Source organism: Hippopotamus amphibius, chromosome 1 (genome assembly GCF_030028045.1).
Source record: "Hippopotamus amphibius kiboko isolate mHipAmp2 chromosome 1, mHipAmp2.hap2, whole genome shotgun sequence".
Lineage (NCBI taxonomy): Eukaryota > Metazoa > Chordata > Mammalia > Artiodactyla > Hippopotamidae > Hippopotamus > Hippopotamus amphibius.
The window spans coordinates 110699313-110712806 of NC_080186.1; the positions used below are offsets into that span (position 1 = coordinate 110699313).

Below are 13494 nucleotides of genomic sequence, written 5' to 3' on the forward strand. Positions count from 1 at the left end.
CCTGTCTGACCAGCGACATCACAGCCCCCACAGCGACCCCTGACTCACAGGGACAAGCGCGCAGTTACGCCTGCGGTGTGACGCCCCCTCGCGGGGCAGGACTCAGGCGGCGCAGCCTCTGCCTTTTACCCCCGAGACCCAGGGGGCCCCGACGGCGGGGTGGCACTGGCTCGGTCGCTGCGCCGCTTGGCGGCGGGGCCGGGCCTCCGATGGCCAGAGACGGGCTGACCGCCCGGGGCCAGCGGGGACACCCCGGGCTTGTCCCCCACCTGCGCGCCACCTGCCCATGTGGACCGCGCAGGTCGGAGAAGCCGGTTTTCTGGAGAAGGAGCCGGCAGAGGTCAGGGACGCGGCTGCGAGGTGCCTGCGGTGGCAGGAACAGGAGCCAGAGGAACGCGGGCTTCGGCAGGAGACTGAGTTCTGGCTGCGGGAGTAAAAGACGCCGGCGCGGCCTAAAGGGGAAGGTCCCACCGAGACTCGAACTCGGATCGCTGGATTCAGAGTCCAGAGTGCTCACCATGACACCATGGAACCGCCGCAGGCCCGCCCCTCCCGCCGCGGAGCCAGGCCGCGCGCAGCCCCGCGGGCCCAGCACCCGCCTCCCGTCGTGCGCTCTCGTCCCCCCGCCCCGAGCCCGCTTCCTCCGCGACGCCAGGAGGCGCCTGACTCGCCTGCCCTCAGGTTTGTACGTCGTGGAAAGACACGAGGTCCATTCGGGAGGAGCGACAGGGGACGGCTTGGCGGCCTCCCCCAAATGCGCCTGCTCTGCCGGCATTTCTAGAGTTTTCTGCCCTGAGGTAAAATTCCCGCCAGAAAAAAAAACCCAAACGCCAAAAAACCCCCAAACTTCCTTTCCCCTTCTTTGCAGTTGTCCTCTCGCCGCTGCCCTGGGAGCTCTGAACGTCCTCAGGACAGGGCTAGGCACTTCTTGGGGTGTCCCCTCCCTGGGACCCAGGTGCAAGGGTAGAAGCGCGGGGCGCTGCCGGCTTCGTCGGGGGACGGCGCGTCCTCTCTCTGTTGGGAACCGGATGGGAGCCGAAGCGGCCGCGGCCCCACCCGTCGCACCGCGAGCACCCAGGCCGCTGGCGCCCTGAGGGGTGAGGTCGGGTGTGAGCAGCTGACAGTGTTTCTTCTGGGCTCTTTCCTCCCTCCCCTTCGTGCTCCTCCTCCGCTTTCCGGGTTCACCCCCTCTCCGCCCACCCGCGTCCCCGAGACTGAGGCGGCCGCTGGGTCCTGGGAGCGGAGCTCAGCGCGGCCCACGGGCTCCCCGTCGACGTTTCCAGCCTCCGGACGTTTATATGGCTCAGCGGCCAGTTTTAAAGTTTTGAACGTCGGCCACTTTTGAAAGCCTGTCCCAGCCTCGCATTCCGCGGAGGGGGATGCGCAGGGAAGAGGGGCACAGGGCGGGCTGCAGCCCCAGAGGCTGTGGCGGTCCCCTGTCACCTGAGCGGAGGCTCCCGAGGCGGCGAGGCGCAGGCGGCCTGGCCCATTCCCTGGTATCAAGGCCCTCATGTGCCCCATGTGAGAACAGCGTGTCCTGAGTGGCCAGTCTGAGTGTGTTTTCAGAACCGGAGGGAGGGGTTGGGGGGCACGTTCTCACCCCGTGGCAACAGCAGAAGAGTGTGTAATGCGGCTCTGTGAGTACAGTATGCGAGCGTGCTGTTACCTGGAAGACTGGTGGTTCAAGCCACCACGGAACATTCGAGTCGTACCTCAACTCATTTTCCTGCTTCCCATTCTCAAAATTGACCAAAGCCTCCTGAGCTGCTTTTATCTTTCAGGCAGCGACCTCATCCGGTAGCTCTCAGTTCCTGTCCTCCCTGTCCTTTGCTCTGTGGCCGCGGGTGGGGCAGCTGCTGAATCTGAGTCGTCCTGGATCTTCACCGACCTCGGCCCTCCGATGGTTTCTCCCCGCCGTCACCACATTCCAGTGTTCTCTCTGCACCATATGGAGCTCTGCGGCCACCTTGACCTACATGTTTCCACAGCCAGATTCCAGGGGAACTGCCAGGCTGCAGAGGCTGATGGCATAGGCCTGGTCAGACTCCAGGTTGGTGCACCTCCAGGGCTAGTATTAACTATGCAGTTATAGGATGCCAGCAACACTTTGATTTGAGGGTGTTGCATCATTACATTTTTTTAAAAATTTATGACATTACTTGTTAGAACAGTTTTAGGTTTACAGACAAATTGAGCAGATAGAGAGTTCTCATATATGCTCTGTTCTCTCTCACACAATTTCTTCTATTATTGGTATCTTGCATTGTTGTGGTACAGGCGCAGGGGAGATCCCATGATCAGGAAGATGGTTTTCCAAAAAAAAAAAAAGGCTTATCCGTTGCACTCCGGATGTACTGAGCCCTTTGATTTCTCCAAATTTAGGAAACTCGACTGCACAATTTGTGGTAATGGGGGACAGTGTTTGCACACTCTCCTGACAGGTAATGGTTAATAACAGACCACTGTAAATATATTCAGTAGTTTGGGCAAATTCTTGGGGAGCATTTCCTAGATACATTTTCCTGGAAGATAAACCTTCCTACTCCCCTTCTAAGTTTGTTTTGGGGAAAAATGCTGTATTCCTTTCCAGGGCCAGACTGAATTGACAACCATCATAGTTGATGAGGATTAAGGCCCTAATCAGCCAATGAAGAACACTTTATTTCCGACCAGTCCCATTCCCCATTTTCTGCTGGAAAGAAAGTGGACCAGCTTATTCCTTTAACTGCAGAACCACCACCAGAGGTCTTAAACTCAGGGAGACCTGTGTGGCCAGGTGACTGCCTCTTGCAGCCCCGGGAGGACAGATATTTCTAATACCTCACCTAGCTTTCCCGTCTTTCTTTTCTTTTGTATAACTGGCATGGCAATACACCCAAGAAACAGTAGAATCTAGCGCTGTGTCCCCTGCTTAGCAAATAAGGCACAGGGTCATTTTATACCACCAAGAGGAGGAAGATCCTGTGAGTGGAGGACTTTGTGGGGTCTCTTTTGGAGCAACCGATGAGGTTCCTGAGAGAGGGTCTGGGAATCTCTGCCCCTCTTTCAGTGCCTGGGTTGTAGCCCACCAATTTGAAATGTTTGGTGTCTCTCCCTGGTTCCTCAGGGAACATAAGTCAGCCTGGAAGCAGTGTTTCCTAAGAGATACTCCACGAAAGCCCCAAAGCTGGAACTTTCCATTGGGCCACTTTGTAGTCACGTTCACCCTTCTTTGAAGGACCTTTAGGAGAATAGGAATAATCAAGGGTGACATGCTTTTCAAGAGGCATCTCCACTCACAAAGGACTGGTTTTCACCACAGACCTCAAGGGAACATTCCCTCAGCCTTTGGGCAAGGGGCTATGGGGTTTGCAATCCCCAACATAGAGTCAGGCCAGCATTGTCCTTAAAACGGGTATGGTGCTTTTAAAATACACTTTTTGTTTTTGGTCGTAGAGTTGATATACATTATTATATAATTTACACATGTACAATATAGTGATTCACAACTTAAAGGTTATATTCCATTTATATGTATTATAACCTATTGAGTATCTTCCCGGTGTTGAATAATATACCCTTGTAGCTTATTTTATTCATAATAGTTTGTACCTCTTCATCCCGATCCCTAGGTTGCCCCTCCCCCTCCCCGCTCCCCTCTGGTAACCGCTAGTTTGTTCTCTATGTCTGTGAGTCTGTTTCTGTTTAGTTTTATTCACTAGTTTGTGGTATTCTTGAGGATTCCACATATAAGTGATGTCTGACTTCTTACACTTGGCACAGTACTCTTCAAGTCCATCCATACTGTTGCAAATGGCAAAACTTCATTGATTTTTTTAAGACTGAGAAGTATTCCATTTACTACATATACCTCATATTCTGTATCCGTTCATCTGTTGATGGACACATAGATTGCCTCCCTATCTTGACAATTCTAAATAACCCTGCTATGAAAACTGGGGTGCATGTATCTTTTCAAATTAGTGTTTTGGGGTTTTTTTGGATGCATACCCAGCACTGGAATTGTTGGGTTATGTGATAATTCTGTGCCCACTAACCATGTGTCAAGGTTCCCTTTTCTCCCCATCCTGGCCAGTGTTTGTTATTTGTGTTCTTTTTGATGATAGCCATTCTGATAGGTGTGAGGTGACATCACACTGTGAGTTTGATTTGCATTTCCCTGATGATAGTTGATGTTGAGCTTTTTTCCTGTTGGCCATCTGTATGTCCTCTTTGGGAAAACGTCTGCTCAGGTTTTCTGCCCATTTGTTAATTGGGTTGTTTGGGGTTTGTTGATGTTGAGTCCTACAAACTGTTTATATATTTGGATATTAGCTCCTTATCAGTCAAGTTTAAGGGTTTTCCTTCGTTCACAGTCTTGCCCTGGTTGTGACTGTGCTTTTTATTTTGGAAAAGTTTCTTTTCAGGATCTTGATAGATATTTTCCAACTGTGATTTTATAAAGGGGGTGCCACCCGAATACACACTAACAGAAACTGGATTTACTCTCCCACTTGAAACAGCAAAAGAAAGCAACAACAATAAACTGGACAAAATAGATGAGACAGAGATTTTCAAAAGACTGGCCATCAGGCAGTAAAGGTCAGTGAGTGATCCTGAGAGATGAGAAACAAGCAGATGAGCCTACATTTGCTCCAGTTTACCACCTGGAGAGAGTTTCCAAGCAAGGCAAGGGAGAGGAAACTGAAAACAAGCCAGTGGACTTCACTAAGTTGAGGACACTGAGCTGAGTCATTGCACCTCATCCTCATCTTCCCTTTCAGCAGGTGGAACCTATTGGTGTCTGCTGTTGTTATTCTACCTACAGAGAGATACCTAGGGCTGAGCTGGGAACAGTCATCTTCACACTTTCTTCAGTAAGGAATGTGTACCCTCATTCGTATCCCACAGTAGAATTAGCACAGTGCTTTACCCACAGGGGCTTTGTAAATGCATTCGTGGAACTCAGCTAATTTAGGATCCAAGTCATCTAGATGAGCAGAGATATTATATTTTGTACAACATGATGGGATAGAGGAGTGACTCAAGGAGTGTTAGATTATTCTGTTTCTAAGAGCACTAAAGAGATATCAGGCACGTGAAAGCCAGGATTTTACTGCTAGGCCCCACTACATTCTCACTGCAAACTTGGAAGTTGCTTTACTCCTTTACTTTGCTTACTGGATCTGAAATGTAAGGGTAAAGCACCAAGTTCTAAAATTCTAGGAATATGACCAATATTTAAATTGTCTTTGAAATGGGGAGAGAATTTGAAGTCTAGAAGGCATTGCCTTTTGTAAGAGAAGACAGATAGTCCCTGATTGTTGTGACATGATGAAACTATAAGACTTATTCAATTTGCCTGTTCATTTCTCCTACTGACCAGGACATAGACAGTAGAGACAGACATCAGCAGTTTCCTCTGGAAACGTTGGCAGTGTTGGCTACTTTGAGCCAACATAGATTGCAGATGTTAGTTGTATCATGAGAGGATGAAATCTGGCTGAGAGCCACAGTTGTTGGACCTGGATTGGTCACCAGCTGTTGATAAAGAAAGAGGGGCGGCCACGAGAAACACTGAGGTCATCCCTAGGCAGCACGGGTCACTTCCTCCAGTGAATCCACCCCCATTACACTTCTCATGACTTTTTGGTCGCTGGACTGAGAGCTCCAGGAAAGTTGGAATACCCTTTTAATCATCTCTGTGTTCATGTCTCCTGGCACCGAATCAAGCTGCGAGTAGGGTCTCAGTGACATTTGTTCACTGATTGAATAAAAGTGGTTGCAAATCTTCCACCTTTTCAACTACATTCCTTCCCAAATGTGCTCTCAGAGATACTCTGCTTTCTCCCAAGATGTAGCAAATCCCCTTCCTTAAGGACGTGCCTGCCCTACATTATCCACGCCCTTTGATCCAGACCTCTGGTGACTCTGAGGAAGACTCACCTCTGCACAGTGATTCCTCTCAGGGGTTCACTGTCATTAGGAAGAGATGTCCTTGGCCTCCCCTCCCATCCTCTGGTCTGCCACAACACCTAATTGAGAAGAGCCCCACACTTTGTTGAAAGTATCCACTTGGATTCTTCTTCCCACTGCTTTGATGTCCTCAGGTAAATCTTACTGATAGCTGAACTCCAAGTTGTTCACAAAGCATGAGGAAAAATAAACCCTCACAAATACTTAAGAAATACTGTGTGTAAAGTCTTTCCAAGTGTAAATGTGGAAGAATATTACTAGTACCTCTGCTTCAGATGGAAGGGTCCCCTTACCCTGCCCCCTCCTGACCTCAGGGCAAAACTGGTGAAGGAAAGAATGGACATCTCCATCCCTTCTCCAAACATTCTTTCTCCCTCTACGCTCACGCTTACTTGGGGCATCTGCTGTGGGGGCAGCTGCGGGTGCAAACAGCAGGGTCCAGCACAGAGCCTCAGGGTCTCCTCCTCCTCCTTTTGGAATTGGTGCTCCCAGCAGTGCAAACGAACCCTGATCCACGCTGTGGATCTCCTCGGCAGGTGCACAGGTTCACTGTGGAGTAAGTTACTCTCTCAGTCCTCCCTGCTCAGCTCAGGCTGCTCCTTGAGGATGTGGATAATGCTGTGTGCACTCTTCACTTTCCCTTGATTCTTGTGAACTCAGCTTGTCCTTCTTTTCATCTCTGCTGGCAGCCAACTGCTCTACCATTTCTTTACCCTTCTTTGTGTTATTCTCGTTCTTCCAAGCTGCTGATTTTCTTCCTTCCATCTCCTCTATCATTTATGTCTTTTCAGGGTTTGGGCTTGGCTTAGGCTCCTGCATGAGACACACAGAGAAGATACCAAGGTCTGCTCTTGGCTGCAGTTCCCAGGTCCCATTTAATATGCATCTCAGTCTCTTATGCATTCAGAGAAATGTGAACTGAAAGGGACTTTGGAGGACTTGAATAACAGCTTTTTTTTACTGATAAAGAAACTGATTCCCAAAGAGAACAGGAGATTTCCAAAACCCTGGGAACAACTTAGTGACGGTAGAACCATCACACAGGTTTGGACACAGGCTACGCTGTCCGAAGCGTACAACACACTGTCCAGGAACCTACAGCTGAAATTCAGAGGACATTGTGTCAAACATCAGTATTTCTACTGGTAAAATAAAGTCTGATTATTTATACTCAGTCAATTTTCAATCCCTGCTGACAAAATGGGAGCAAGGAACATGTGTATGAAATACACCACGGTCATCCTTAAAAAACATATATGTGATTCTCTGTAAAACACCTGGCTCTGGTGCTAGAGGTCATCTTCCTGAGAGCAGGTGCTCTGTGTGCCTTGTTCACCCCTCCTCCCCAGTGCCTGCTCCAGAGCCTGCCAGATAGAACATTCGGTAAATATTTGTCAAGCAGGTAAATATAGGTAACAAGGAGAAACTAACTTTTACTGATGTGTTCTAGTGCTACCATATTTCCAGTCCGATCCTATCCTAGGACTGTGCTGTAGCAACGAGAGCACAGCCCTAGGAATAGCTGTCCAAGATGCAAATACCAGCTCCACCGCGTACCAAGTTTGCTGTACACGGTGATTTCATTACCGTCTTTGAGCATATGGTCCTCATGTATAATGGAGAAGAATGTATAATGTAAAACAGAGAAAGTAGTATTAACCTTGGATGAGTAACTATGATATCATGCGGCTGACAGGCCCCAATCCCTGGGCCCTAGCTGCACAGCTAAAGAACACCTACATCAGGGTCATTGTGCTGCTTCTTAAAGGCCCAAGAAACTGCATTTCAGACAGAAATTCCCAGGAGATTTTCATGAAAGGAAGAAGCCACACCTTCAAACAAGCACTTTAGAATGGAGACCCCAAAAGCCTAGTGGCAACAGGAATGACCCAGTGGGATCAAACCAAGTCCGTTGTCCAAGGTGCTCTGCCAAGGGGAAATGTCTTCTTTTCCAGGAAGGGCACCTACCTGAAGTGGAACACAAAGAGGACCCTGCTTCTTCATTCGGGGCTTTTAGTGCCTCCATTGTCTTTTAGATTTTCTCCCCTGCTCTAATCGCTGGGGATCTCAGCCCTCATATGGGTCCTGTTTTATGAAGACCTCTGTTATTTTATTCTCCTCTTGGAGAAGGACATGGCAGAGATCAGTTCTGGGCCTCCACATTCCAGGCTTTCTCCTAAGCCTCTTTCTTTCAGGTGAGCTGCAAGAAATCGTGGGGGTTAGAATTCAGGTCAATAAAGAGGATCCCAGAGGAACACGAGACCACGAGGGCAGCCCCTCATGGGAGATGGTCGCACCACGACGTGGTCAATATCAGCCCTATTCAGGTGGGGAGGACATAGTGGCCAATTGTGTGGGCAGAGGACCCAGCTACATCTTTCCAAACCTCTAATCAACAAGATTCTGAGATAACAAAAATGGATTGCTTTAAACTATTGTTTTTGTAACCTGTTAATAGGCAGAAATAGGGAACTAATTCAGATGCTTATCTCTACTTACCTGATTTTCTGACTTTTCAGAAAAAACGTATGCTAAACTTGTATGCAAAAAAAAAAAAAAATCAAAGAATCACAGTAAAAATCTTGTGCTCACCTTCATGTGGCTGTTTCCAAGCCCTTGTAACATGAAGGACACTATGAAGGGCATTTCTGGTGGTAGAGGAATGTGTCATTAATGTTACCAAACAATCGAAAAGAATAAAGAGGGTACAACACTTAACTCCACAAAATATTATCCAAGAATTTATCATATATCTCTGTGTCCTGTGGCAGATTTGTTTTTAGATCCTTGTTTTCCTGGGCTCTCCAGACAAGGCTTATGTGAAGTATCAGTTACCAGCATAGGCGAACCAATTCCAGGAGAGCAATACATCAGCCACTGTTATTAAGTTCCCCAAACAAAGTCCTTTGAATGCAGTCTTGTGGGAAGACATTCAGGAGCCTTTCTGAAACCTTGAAAATGTTTAAGTATGTGGGCCGAGCGATGGGATTCAGAATGTCCCGCTTGAGCGGTGGAGGAGCTGAGGGTGTGGGGCGTGGAGACTATGGGGACATAGGCAGAGGGTTGGCCTTCTCTAGGGGCACAGCCCCTTTCTCACTTGCACACCTCATATCACCCTGTTTGGCCCTGGAGGATGGCTGGTTAGCCAAAGACGGGAAAGATTCCTCAGGGGAGGAACAACCTAAGACAGGCACAGCCGCAGAGGAGCCAACAGGGGTAGGGCACAGACCCTTCCTCATATCACCCTGTTTGGCCCTGGAGGATGACTGGTTAGCCAAAGACAGATAAGATTCCTCAGGGGAGGAACAACCTAAGACAGGCACAGCCGCAGAGGGGCCAACAGGGGTGGGGCACAGACCCCTAATATCTGAGAGAGGCCTCCTGCCCCCAGGGCTGTTTTGCTCTCCAGGCCCAGCTCAAATCCACACCTGCTCAACTCGGACCTAGGAGGCAAACAAAGATCATTGCCCCAGTCATGTGAGGCCTTTGATTGTTTATGGGATTAACCTGGGAGTGTTAGCCAAGAACTCAATAAAAGCCACATGGGATGAATCAGCAAGCCTCTTGATCCTAGAGGTCTTGAGTCCCCCGGTCCCATCTTTCTCTTCAGTCTGTGTCTGTTTTCTTCAAGCTTGCGGCACCCGTCACTCACCTCGAGTCGCCGAGCTGGTCTCGGCACAGTCTCTCCTTTTGTTTTGACTACAAATGAAGAAAAGATCTAATAGTTAATGTCCGATTCAAATGAAACGTACACTTAAAAATCTGTTTTCTAATTTTTATTTTGCTCAGGCTCAATCATGGAGATTCACTCCTCAGGATGAGTGAGTTCCCAACTGGCAGCAGCCTGGGCTGTCTGTGAAGGGAAGTCAAGTTAACACAACCTCATATCTCTTCTGTGAATCAATCCCTCACCCTCAACATCGCGAACAATACATGAACCCAACAGGCAAGAGCATCCACCAAGCAACAGTGATATGTTTGCACTTTACTTGGCTCAGCTTATCTGAGAGAACAGAGCAGTCATAAAGAAGAAGAGAACACAGAAAAATTAAAATATCAGCTTTTCCAGGATGTCAGTTAAGCCAATGAGTGTAAACTCACTTGAAGACATCTCTCAATAAGGGGTTAATTGTTGGCAAAATAAATGGCATGTACAGAGCTATCCAGTGTTGAACACAGAGTGGCAAAAAGACTTTTCTCATAAATGATTGAGAATATGAATTTGTAAAGCTTCTTTGCAAGGCAGTAGGGCAGGATTAGCAAAATGAGATACATGTGTACAAACCATTTCTAAGCTGAGAAATTCCTTTTACAAGAATAGCTACTAGAAAAACCCTTACACCAGCAATAATGGGGATATAGTTGGCACTGTAGCCTGCTGGTTGCGCATTCCTGGACTCAAACAAACAATGACCGACAATATTTTTAACAGTTCCAAACACTTAGTTAAAGTCACTCTGATACCCTGTCAGGTTTGCATCTGCAGCTTGAGGACCAGAGTGCTTGCTTTTTTTGTTCTCTCTTTTAGGGATTTCCAGTGAGAAAGAAAAAATACCAGCGTCTGCTGCCCTGAACTAATCTTACACTCACAGCCTGACTGATTTGTTTTCATATTGGAAGTAAACAATCTCAGATACGGAATATCAGCCTCACACAAGATTATTCTGAGACTGAAAATCAAGCAAAACAAGTCTACCTCATAAACATTTCCAGGCACAGACTAAAACAAGGTCACCGTGGAACCTACAAAATCCCAAACCTCCTCTTCTTTTCATAACAAAATGACTGTTACTTCCTTACTTCAATCATAAATTGCTGGTGCTAACAGTACTCAATATGGAACATCCCCTACGTCCTCCCATCCTCCCCCATATCACCCAACCAAAGCCCAAATCTTATAATAGACTCTTTCTAACATCCTCTTACCCTGAAGTGTGTTCTTTCTGGCTACAAGGAATAAAAAACAAACAACAAACAAACAAAGAACAAAAAAGAACCCCCCAAACCAAGTTGTTCAATGAGAGACGTATTCTCGCTCTTTGGCTTCAGGGAATCGGTACCAGCTGTCCAGGAGTGAGCAGCTGCAGAAAACTCAGCCTCAGGAAGAAAGGTTATATTGTCAGTGAGCTTGGAATTCCAGAACTTGTTTTTACCCTTAAAAAAAATAATTCTTTTTACCAAGCCCTTTAGAAACTAACGTGAACCTTAGGAGTAGGGGCAGTATTTTCCTGTATCTGATTGAAAGGGAGAGGGTGAGGATCAGGATCAGAGAAGTAGTGCACAGAGAATGTGCAGCACAAACAGAGCTCCAAAACACCTGGGATCAGTGACAGAACACTATCTGTTGGGCTCAAACCATCAACCATTCAAGTAACAGGTAAATGAGCTCATGGGTTACCCAGGGAAAGAGAGTCATCTTCTAACCTACATCCTATTCATGGTTTGTGAGTCTGGAACATGGGCAGTTCCCCTGATCTGTGTGTCACTCTAACTCTGCTGGGATTGGCTAGGCTGGTGGTTTCACAAGGGTGACAATGGCCACAACGTCCAGCTGTCCCTCTAAGCATTCATGACTAAGTAAAGGAAGGAGCAAGCAGATTGTTTTTCTGCACTGGGGCTCCACCTGCATCACAACCCCCATGCAAACTGAGGGGTGAATTTAGGGTGTGAGGAAGCTCAAGAGTACATTCTATGGCAGGAAAACAACAGTTGGCCAAATTCTTCCTAAACTTCAGCAATTGAAACCTAATCAAAGTTAAGTGACTTGCTTAAAGTCACATTGCAATGATTTATTTGAAGTGCTATTAAAATAGTCTAAACCCCATAGACCATATATTAAAGCAATTAAGCACCAAGCTTATTCAAAACCTCTGGAGCCCTAGGCAGAACTTGCTCAGTGCAGAAAGCTAGTTTTCGGAGTGATGATTTATTTTTTAGTTTTTGTCTCATGGAAATCATTTTCTGAATGATTCAACTAAAGTAGTATCTGTTCTGTATAAAAATGTTACCATGAATGGAATAATCAGCAAACATAATCAAAGCCATATATGAGAAACCAAAAGCCAACATCGTTCTAAATGGGGAAAACCTGAAAGAATTCCCTCTAAGAACAGGAACAAGACAAGGGTTTCCACTCTCACCATTATGATTCAACATAGTTTTGGAAGTGTTAGCCACAGCAATCAGGGAAGAAAAAGAAATCAAAGGAATCCAAATTGGAAAAGAAGAAGTAAAACTGTCACTCTTTGCAGATGACATGATACTATATATAAAAAACCCTAAAGACTCTACCAGAAAACTGCTAACACTAATTGATGAGTTTAGTAAAGTAGCAGGATACAAAATTAATGCACAGAAATCTCTTGCATTCCTATACACGAACAACGGAAGAGCAGAAAGAGAAATTAAGGAAACTCTCCCATTCACCATTGCAACAAAAAGAAGAAAATATCTAGGAATAAGCCTGCCTAAGGAGGCAATAGATCTGTATGCAGAAAACTTTAAGACACTGATGAAAAAAATCAAAGACGACACAAACAGATTGAGGGACATACCATGTTCCTGGATTGGAAGAATCAACATAGTGAAAATGACTGTATGACCCAAAGCAATTTACAGATTCAATGCAATCCCGATCAAATTACCAATGGCATTTTTCACAGAACTAGAGCAAGAAATCTTACGATTTGTATGGAAACGCAAAAGACCCCGAATAGCCAAAGCAATCTTGAGAAGGAAAAATGGAGTTGGTGGAATCAGGCTTCCTGACTTCAAACTATACTACAAGGCCATAGTGATCGAGACAGTATGGTAGTGGCACAAAAATAGAAAGGAAGATCAATGGAATAGAATAGAGAACTCCGAAGTAAGCCCAAACACATATGGGCACCTTCTCTTTGACAAAGGAGGCACGAATATACAATGGAAAAAAGACAACCTCTTCAATAAGTGGTGCTGGGAAAATTGGACAGCAACATGTCAAAGAAGGAAATTAGAACACTTCCTAACACCATACACAAAAATCAACTCCAAATGGATGAAAGACCTACATGTAAGGCCAGACACTATAAAACTCCTAGAGGAAAACATAGGCAGAACACTCTATGACATCCATCAAAGCAAGATCCTTTTGGACCCACCTCCTAGAATCATGGAAATAAAATCGAGAATAAACAAATGGGACCTCATGAAACTTAAAAGCTTTTGCACAGCAAAAGAAACCATAAAGAAGACTAAAAGGCAACCCTCAGAATGGGAAAAAATAATTGCCTATGAAACAACGGACAAAGGATTAACCTCCAAAATATACAAGCAGCTCATGCAGCTTCATACCAAAAAAGCAAATAAGCCAATCCACAAATGGGTGGAAGACCTAAATAGACATTTCTCCAAAGAAGACATACAGATGGCCAACAAACACATGAAAAGATGCTCAACATCACTCATCATCAGACAAATGCAAGTCAAAGCCACAATGAGGTATCACCTCACACCGATCAGAATGGCCATCATCACAAAATCTGGAAACAACAAATGCTG

General features: G+C 46.3%; 2 non-coding genes across 2 annotated transcripts; one reads left to right on the top strand and one right to left on the bottom strand.

Moving 5' to 3' along the window:
• Positions 1-462: 462 nt before the first annotated feature.
• Positions 463-534, bottom strand: TRNAQ-CUG (transfer RNA glutamine (anticodon CUG)). Its single transcript has one exon. It is a non-coding gene; the product is annotated as a tRNA-Gln (tRNA).
• A 1737-nt stretch (positions 535-2271) lies between these two features.
• On the top strand, positions 2272-2437 carry LOC130842003 (U1 spliceosomal RNA). Its single transcript, XR_009050324.1, has one exon. It is a non-coding gene; the product is annotated as a U1 spliceosomal RNA (small nuclear RNA).
• The last annotated feature ends 11057 nt before the right edge of the window (positions 2438-13494 follow it).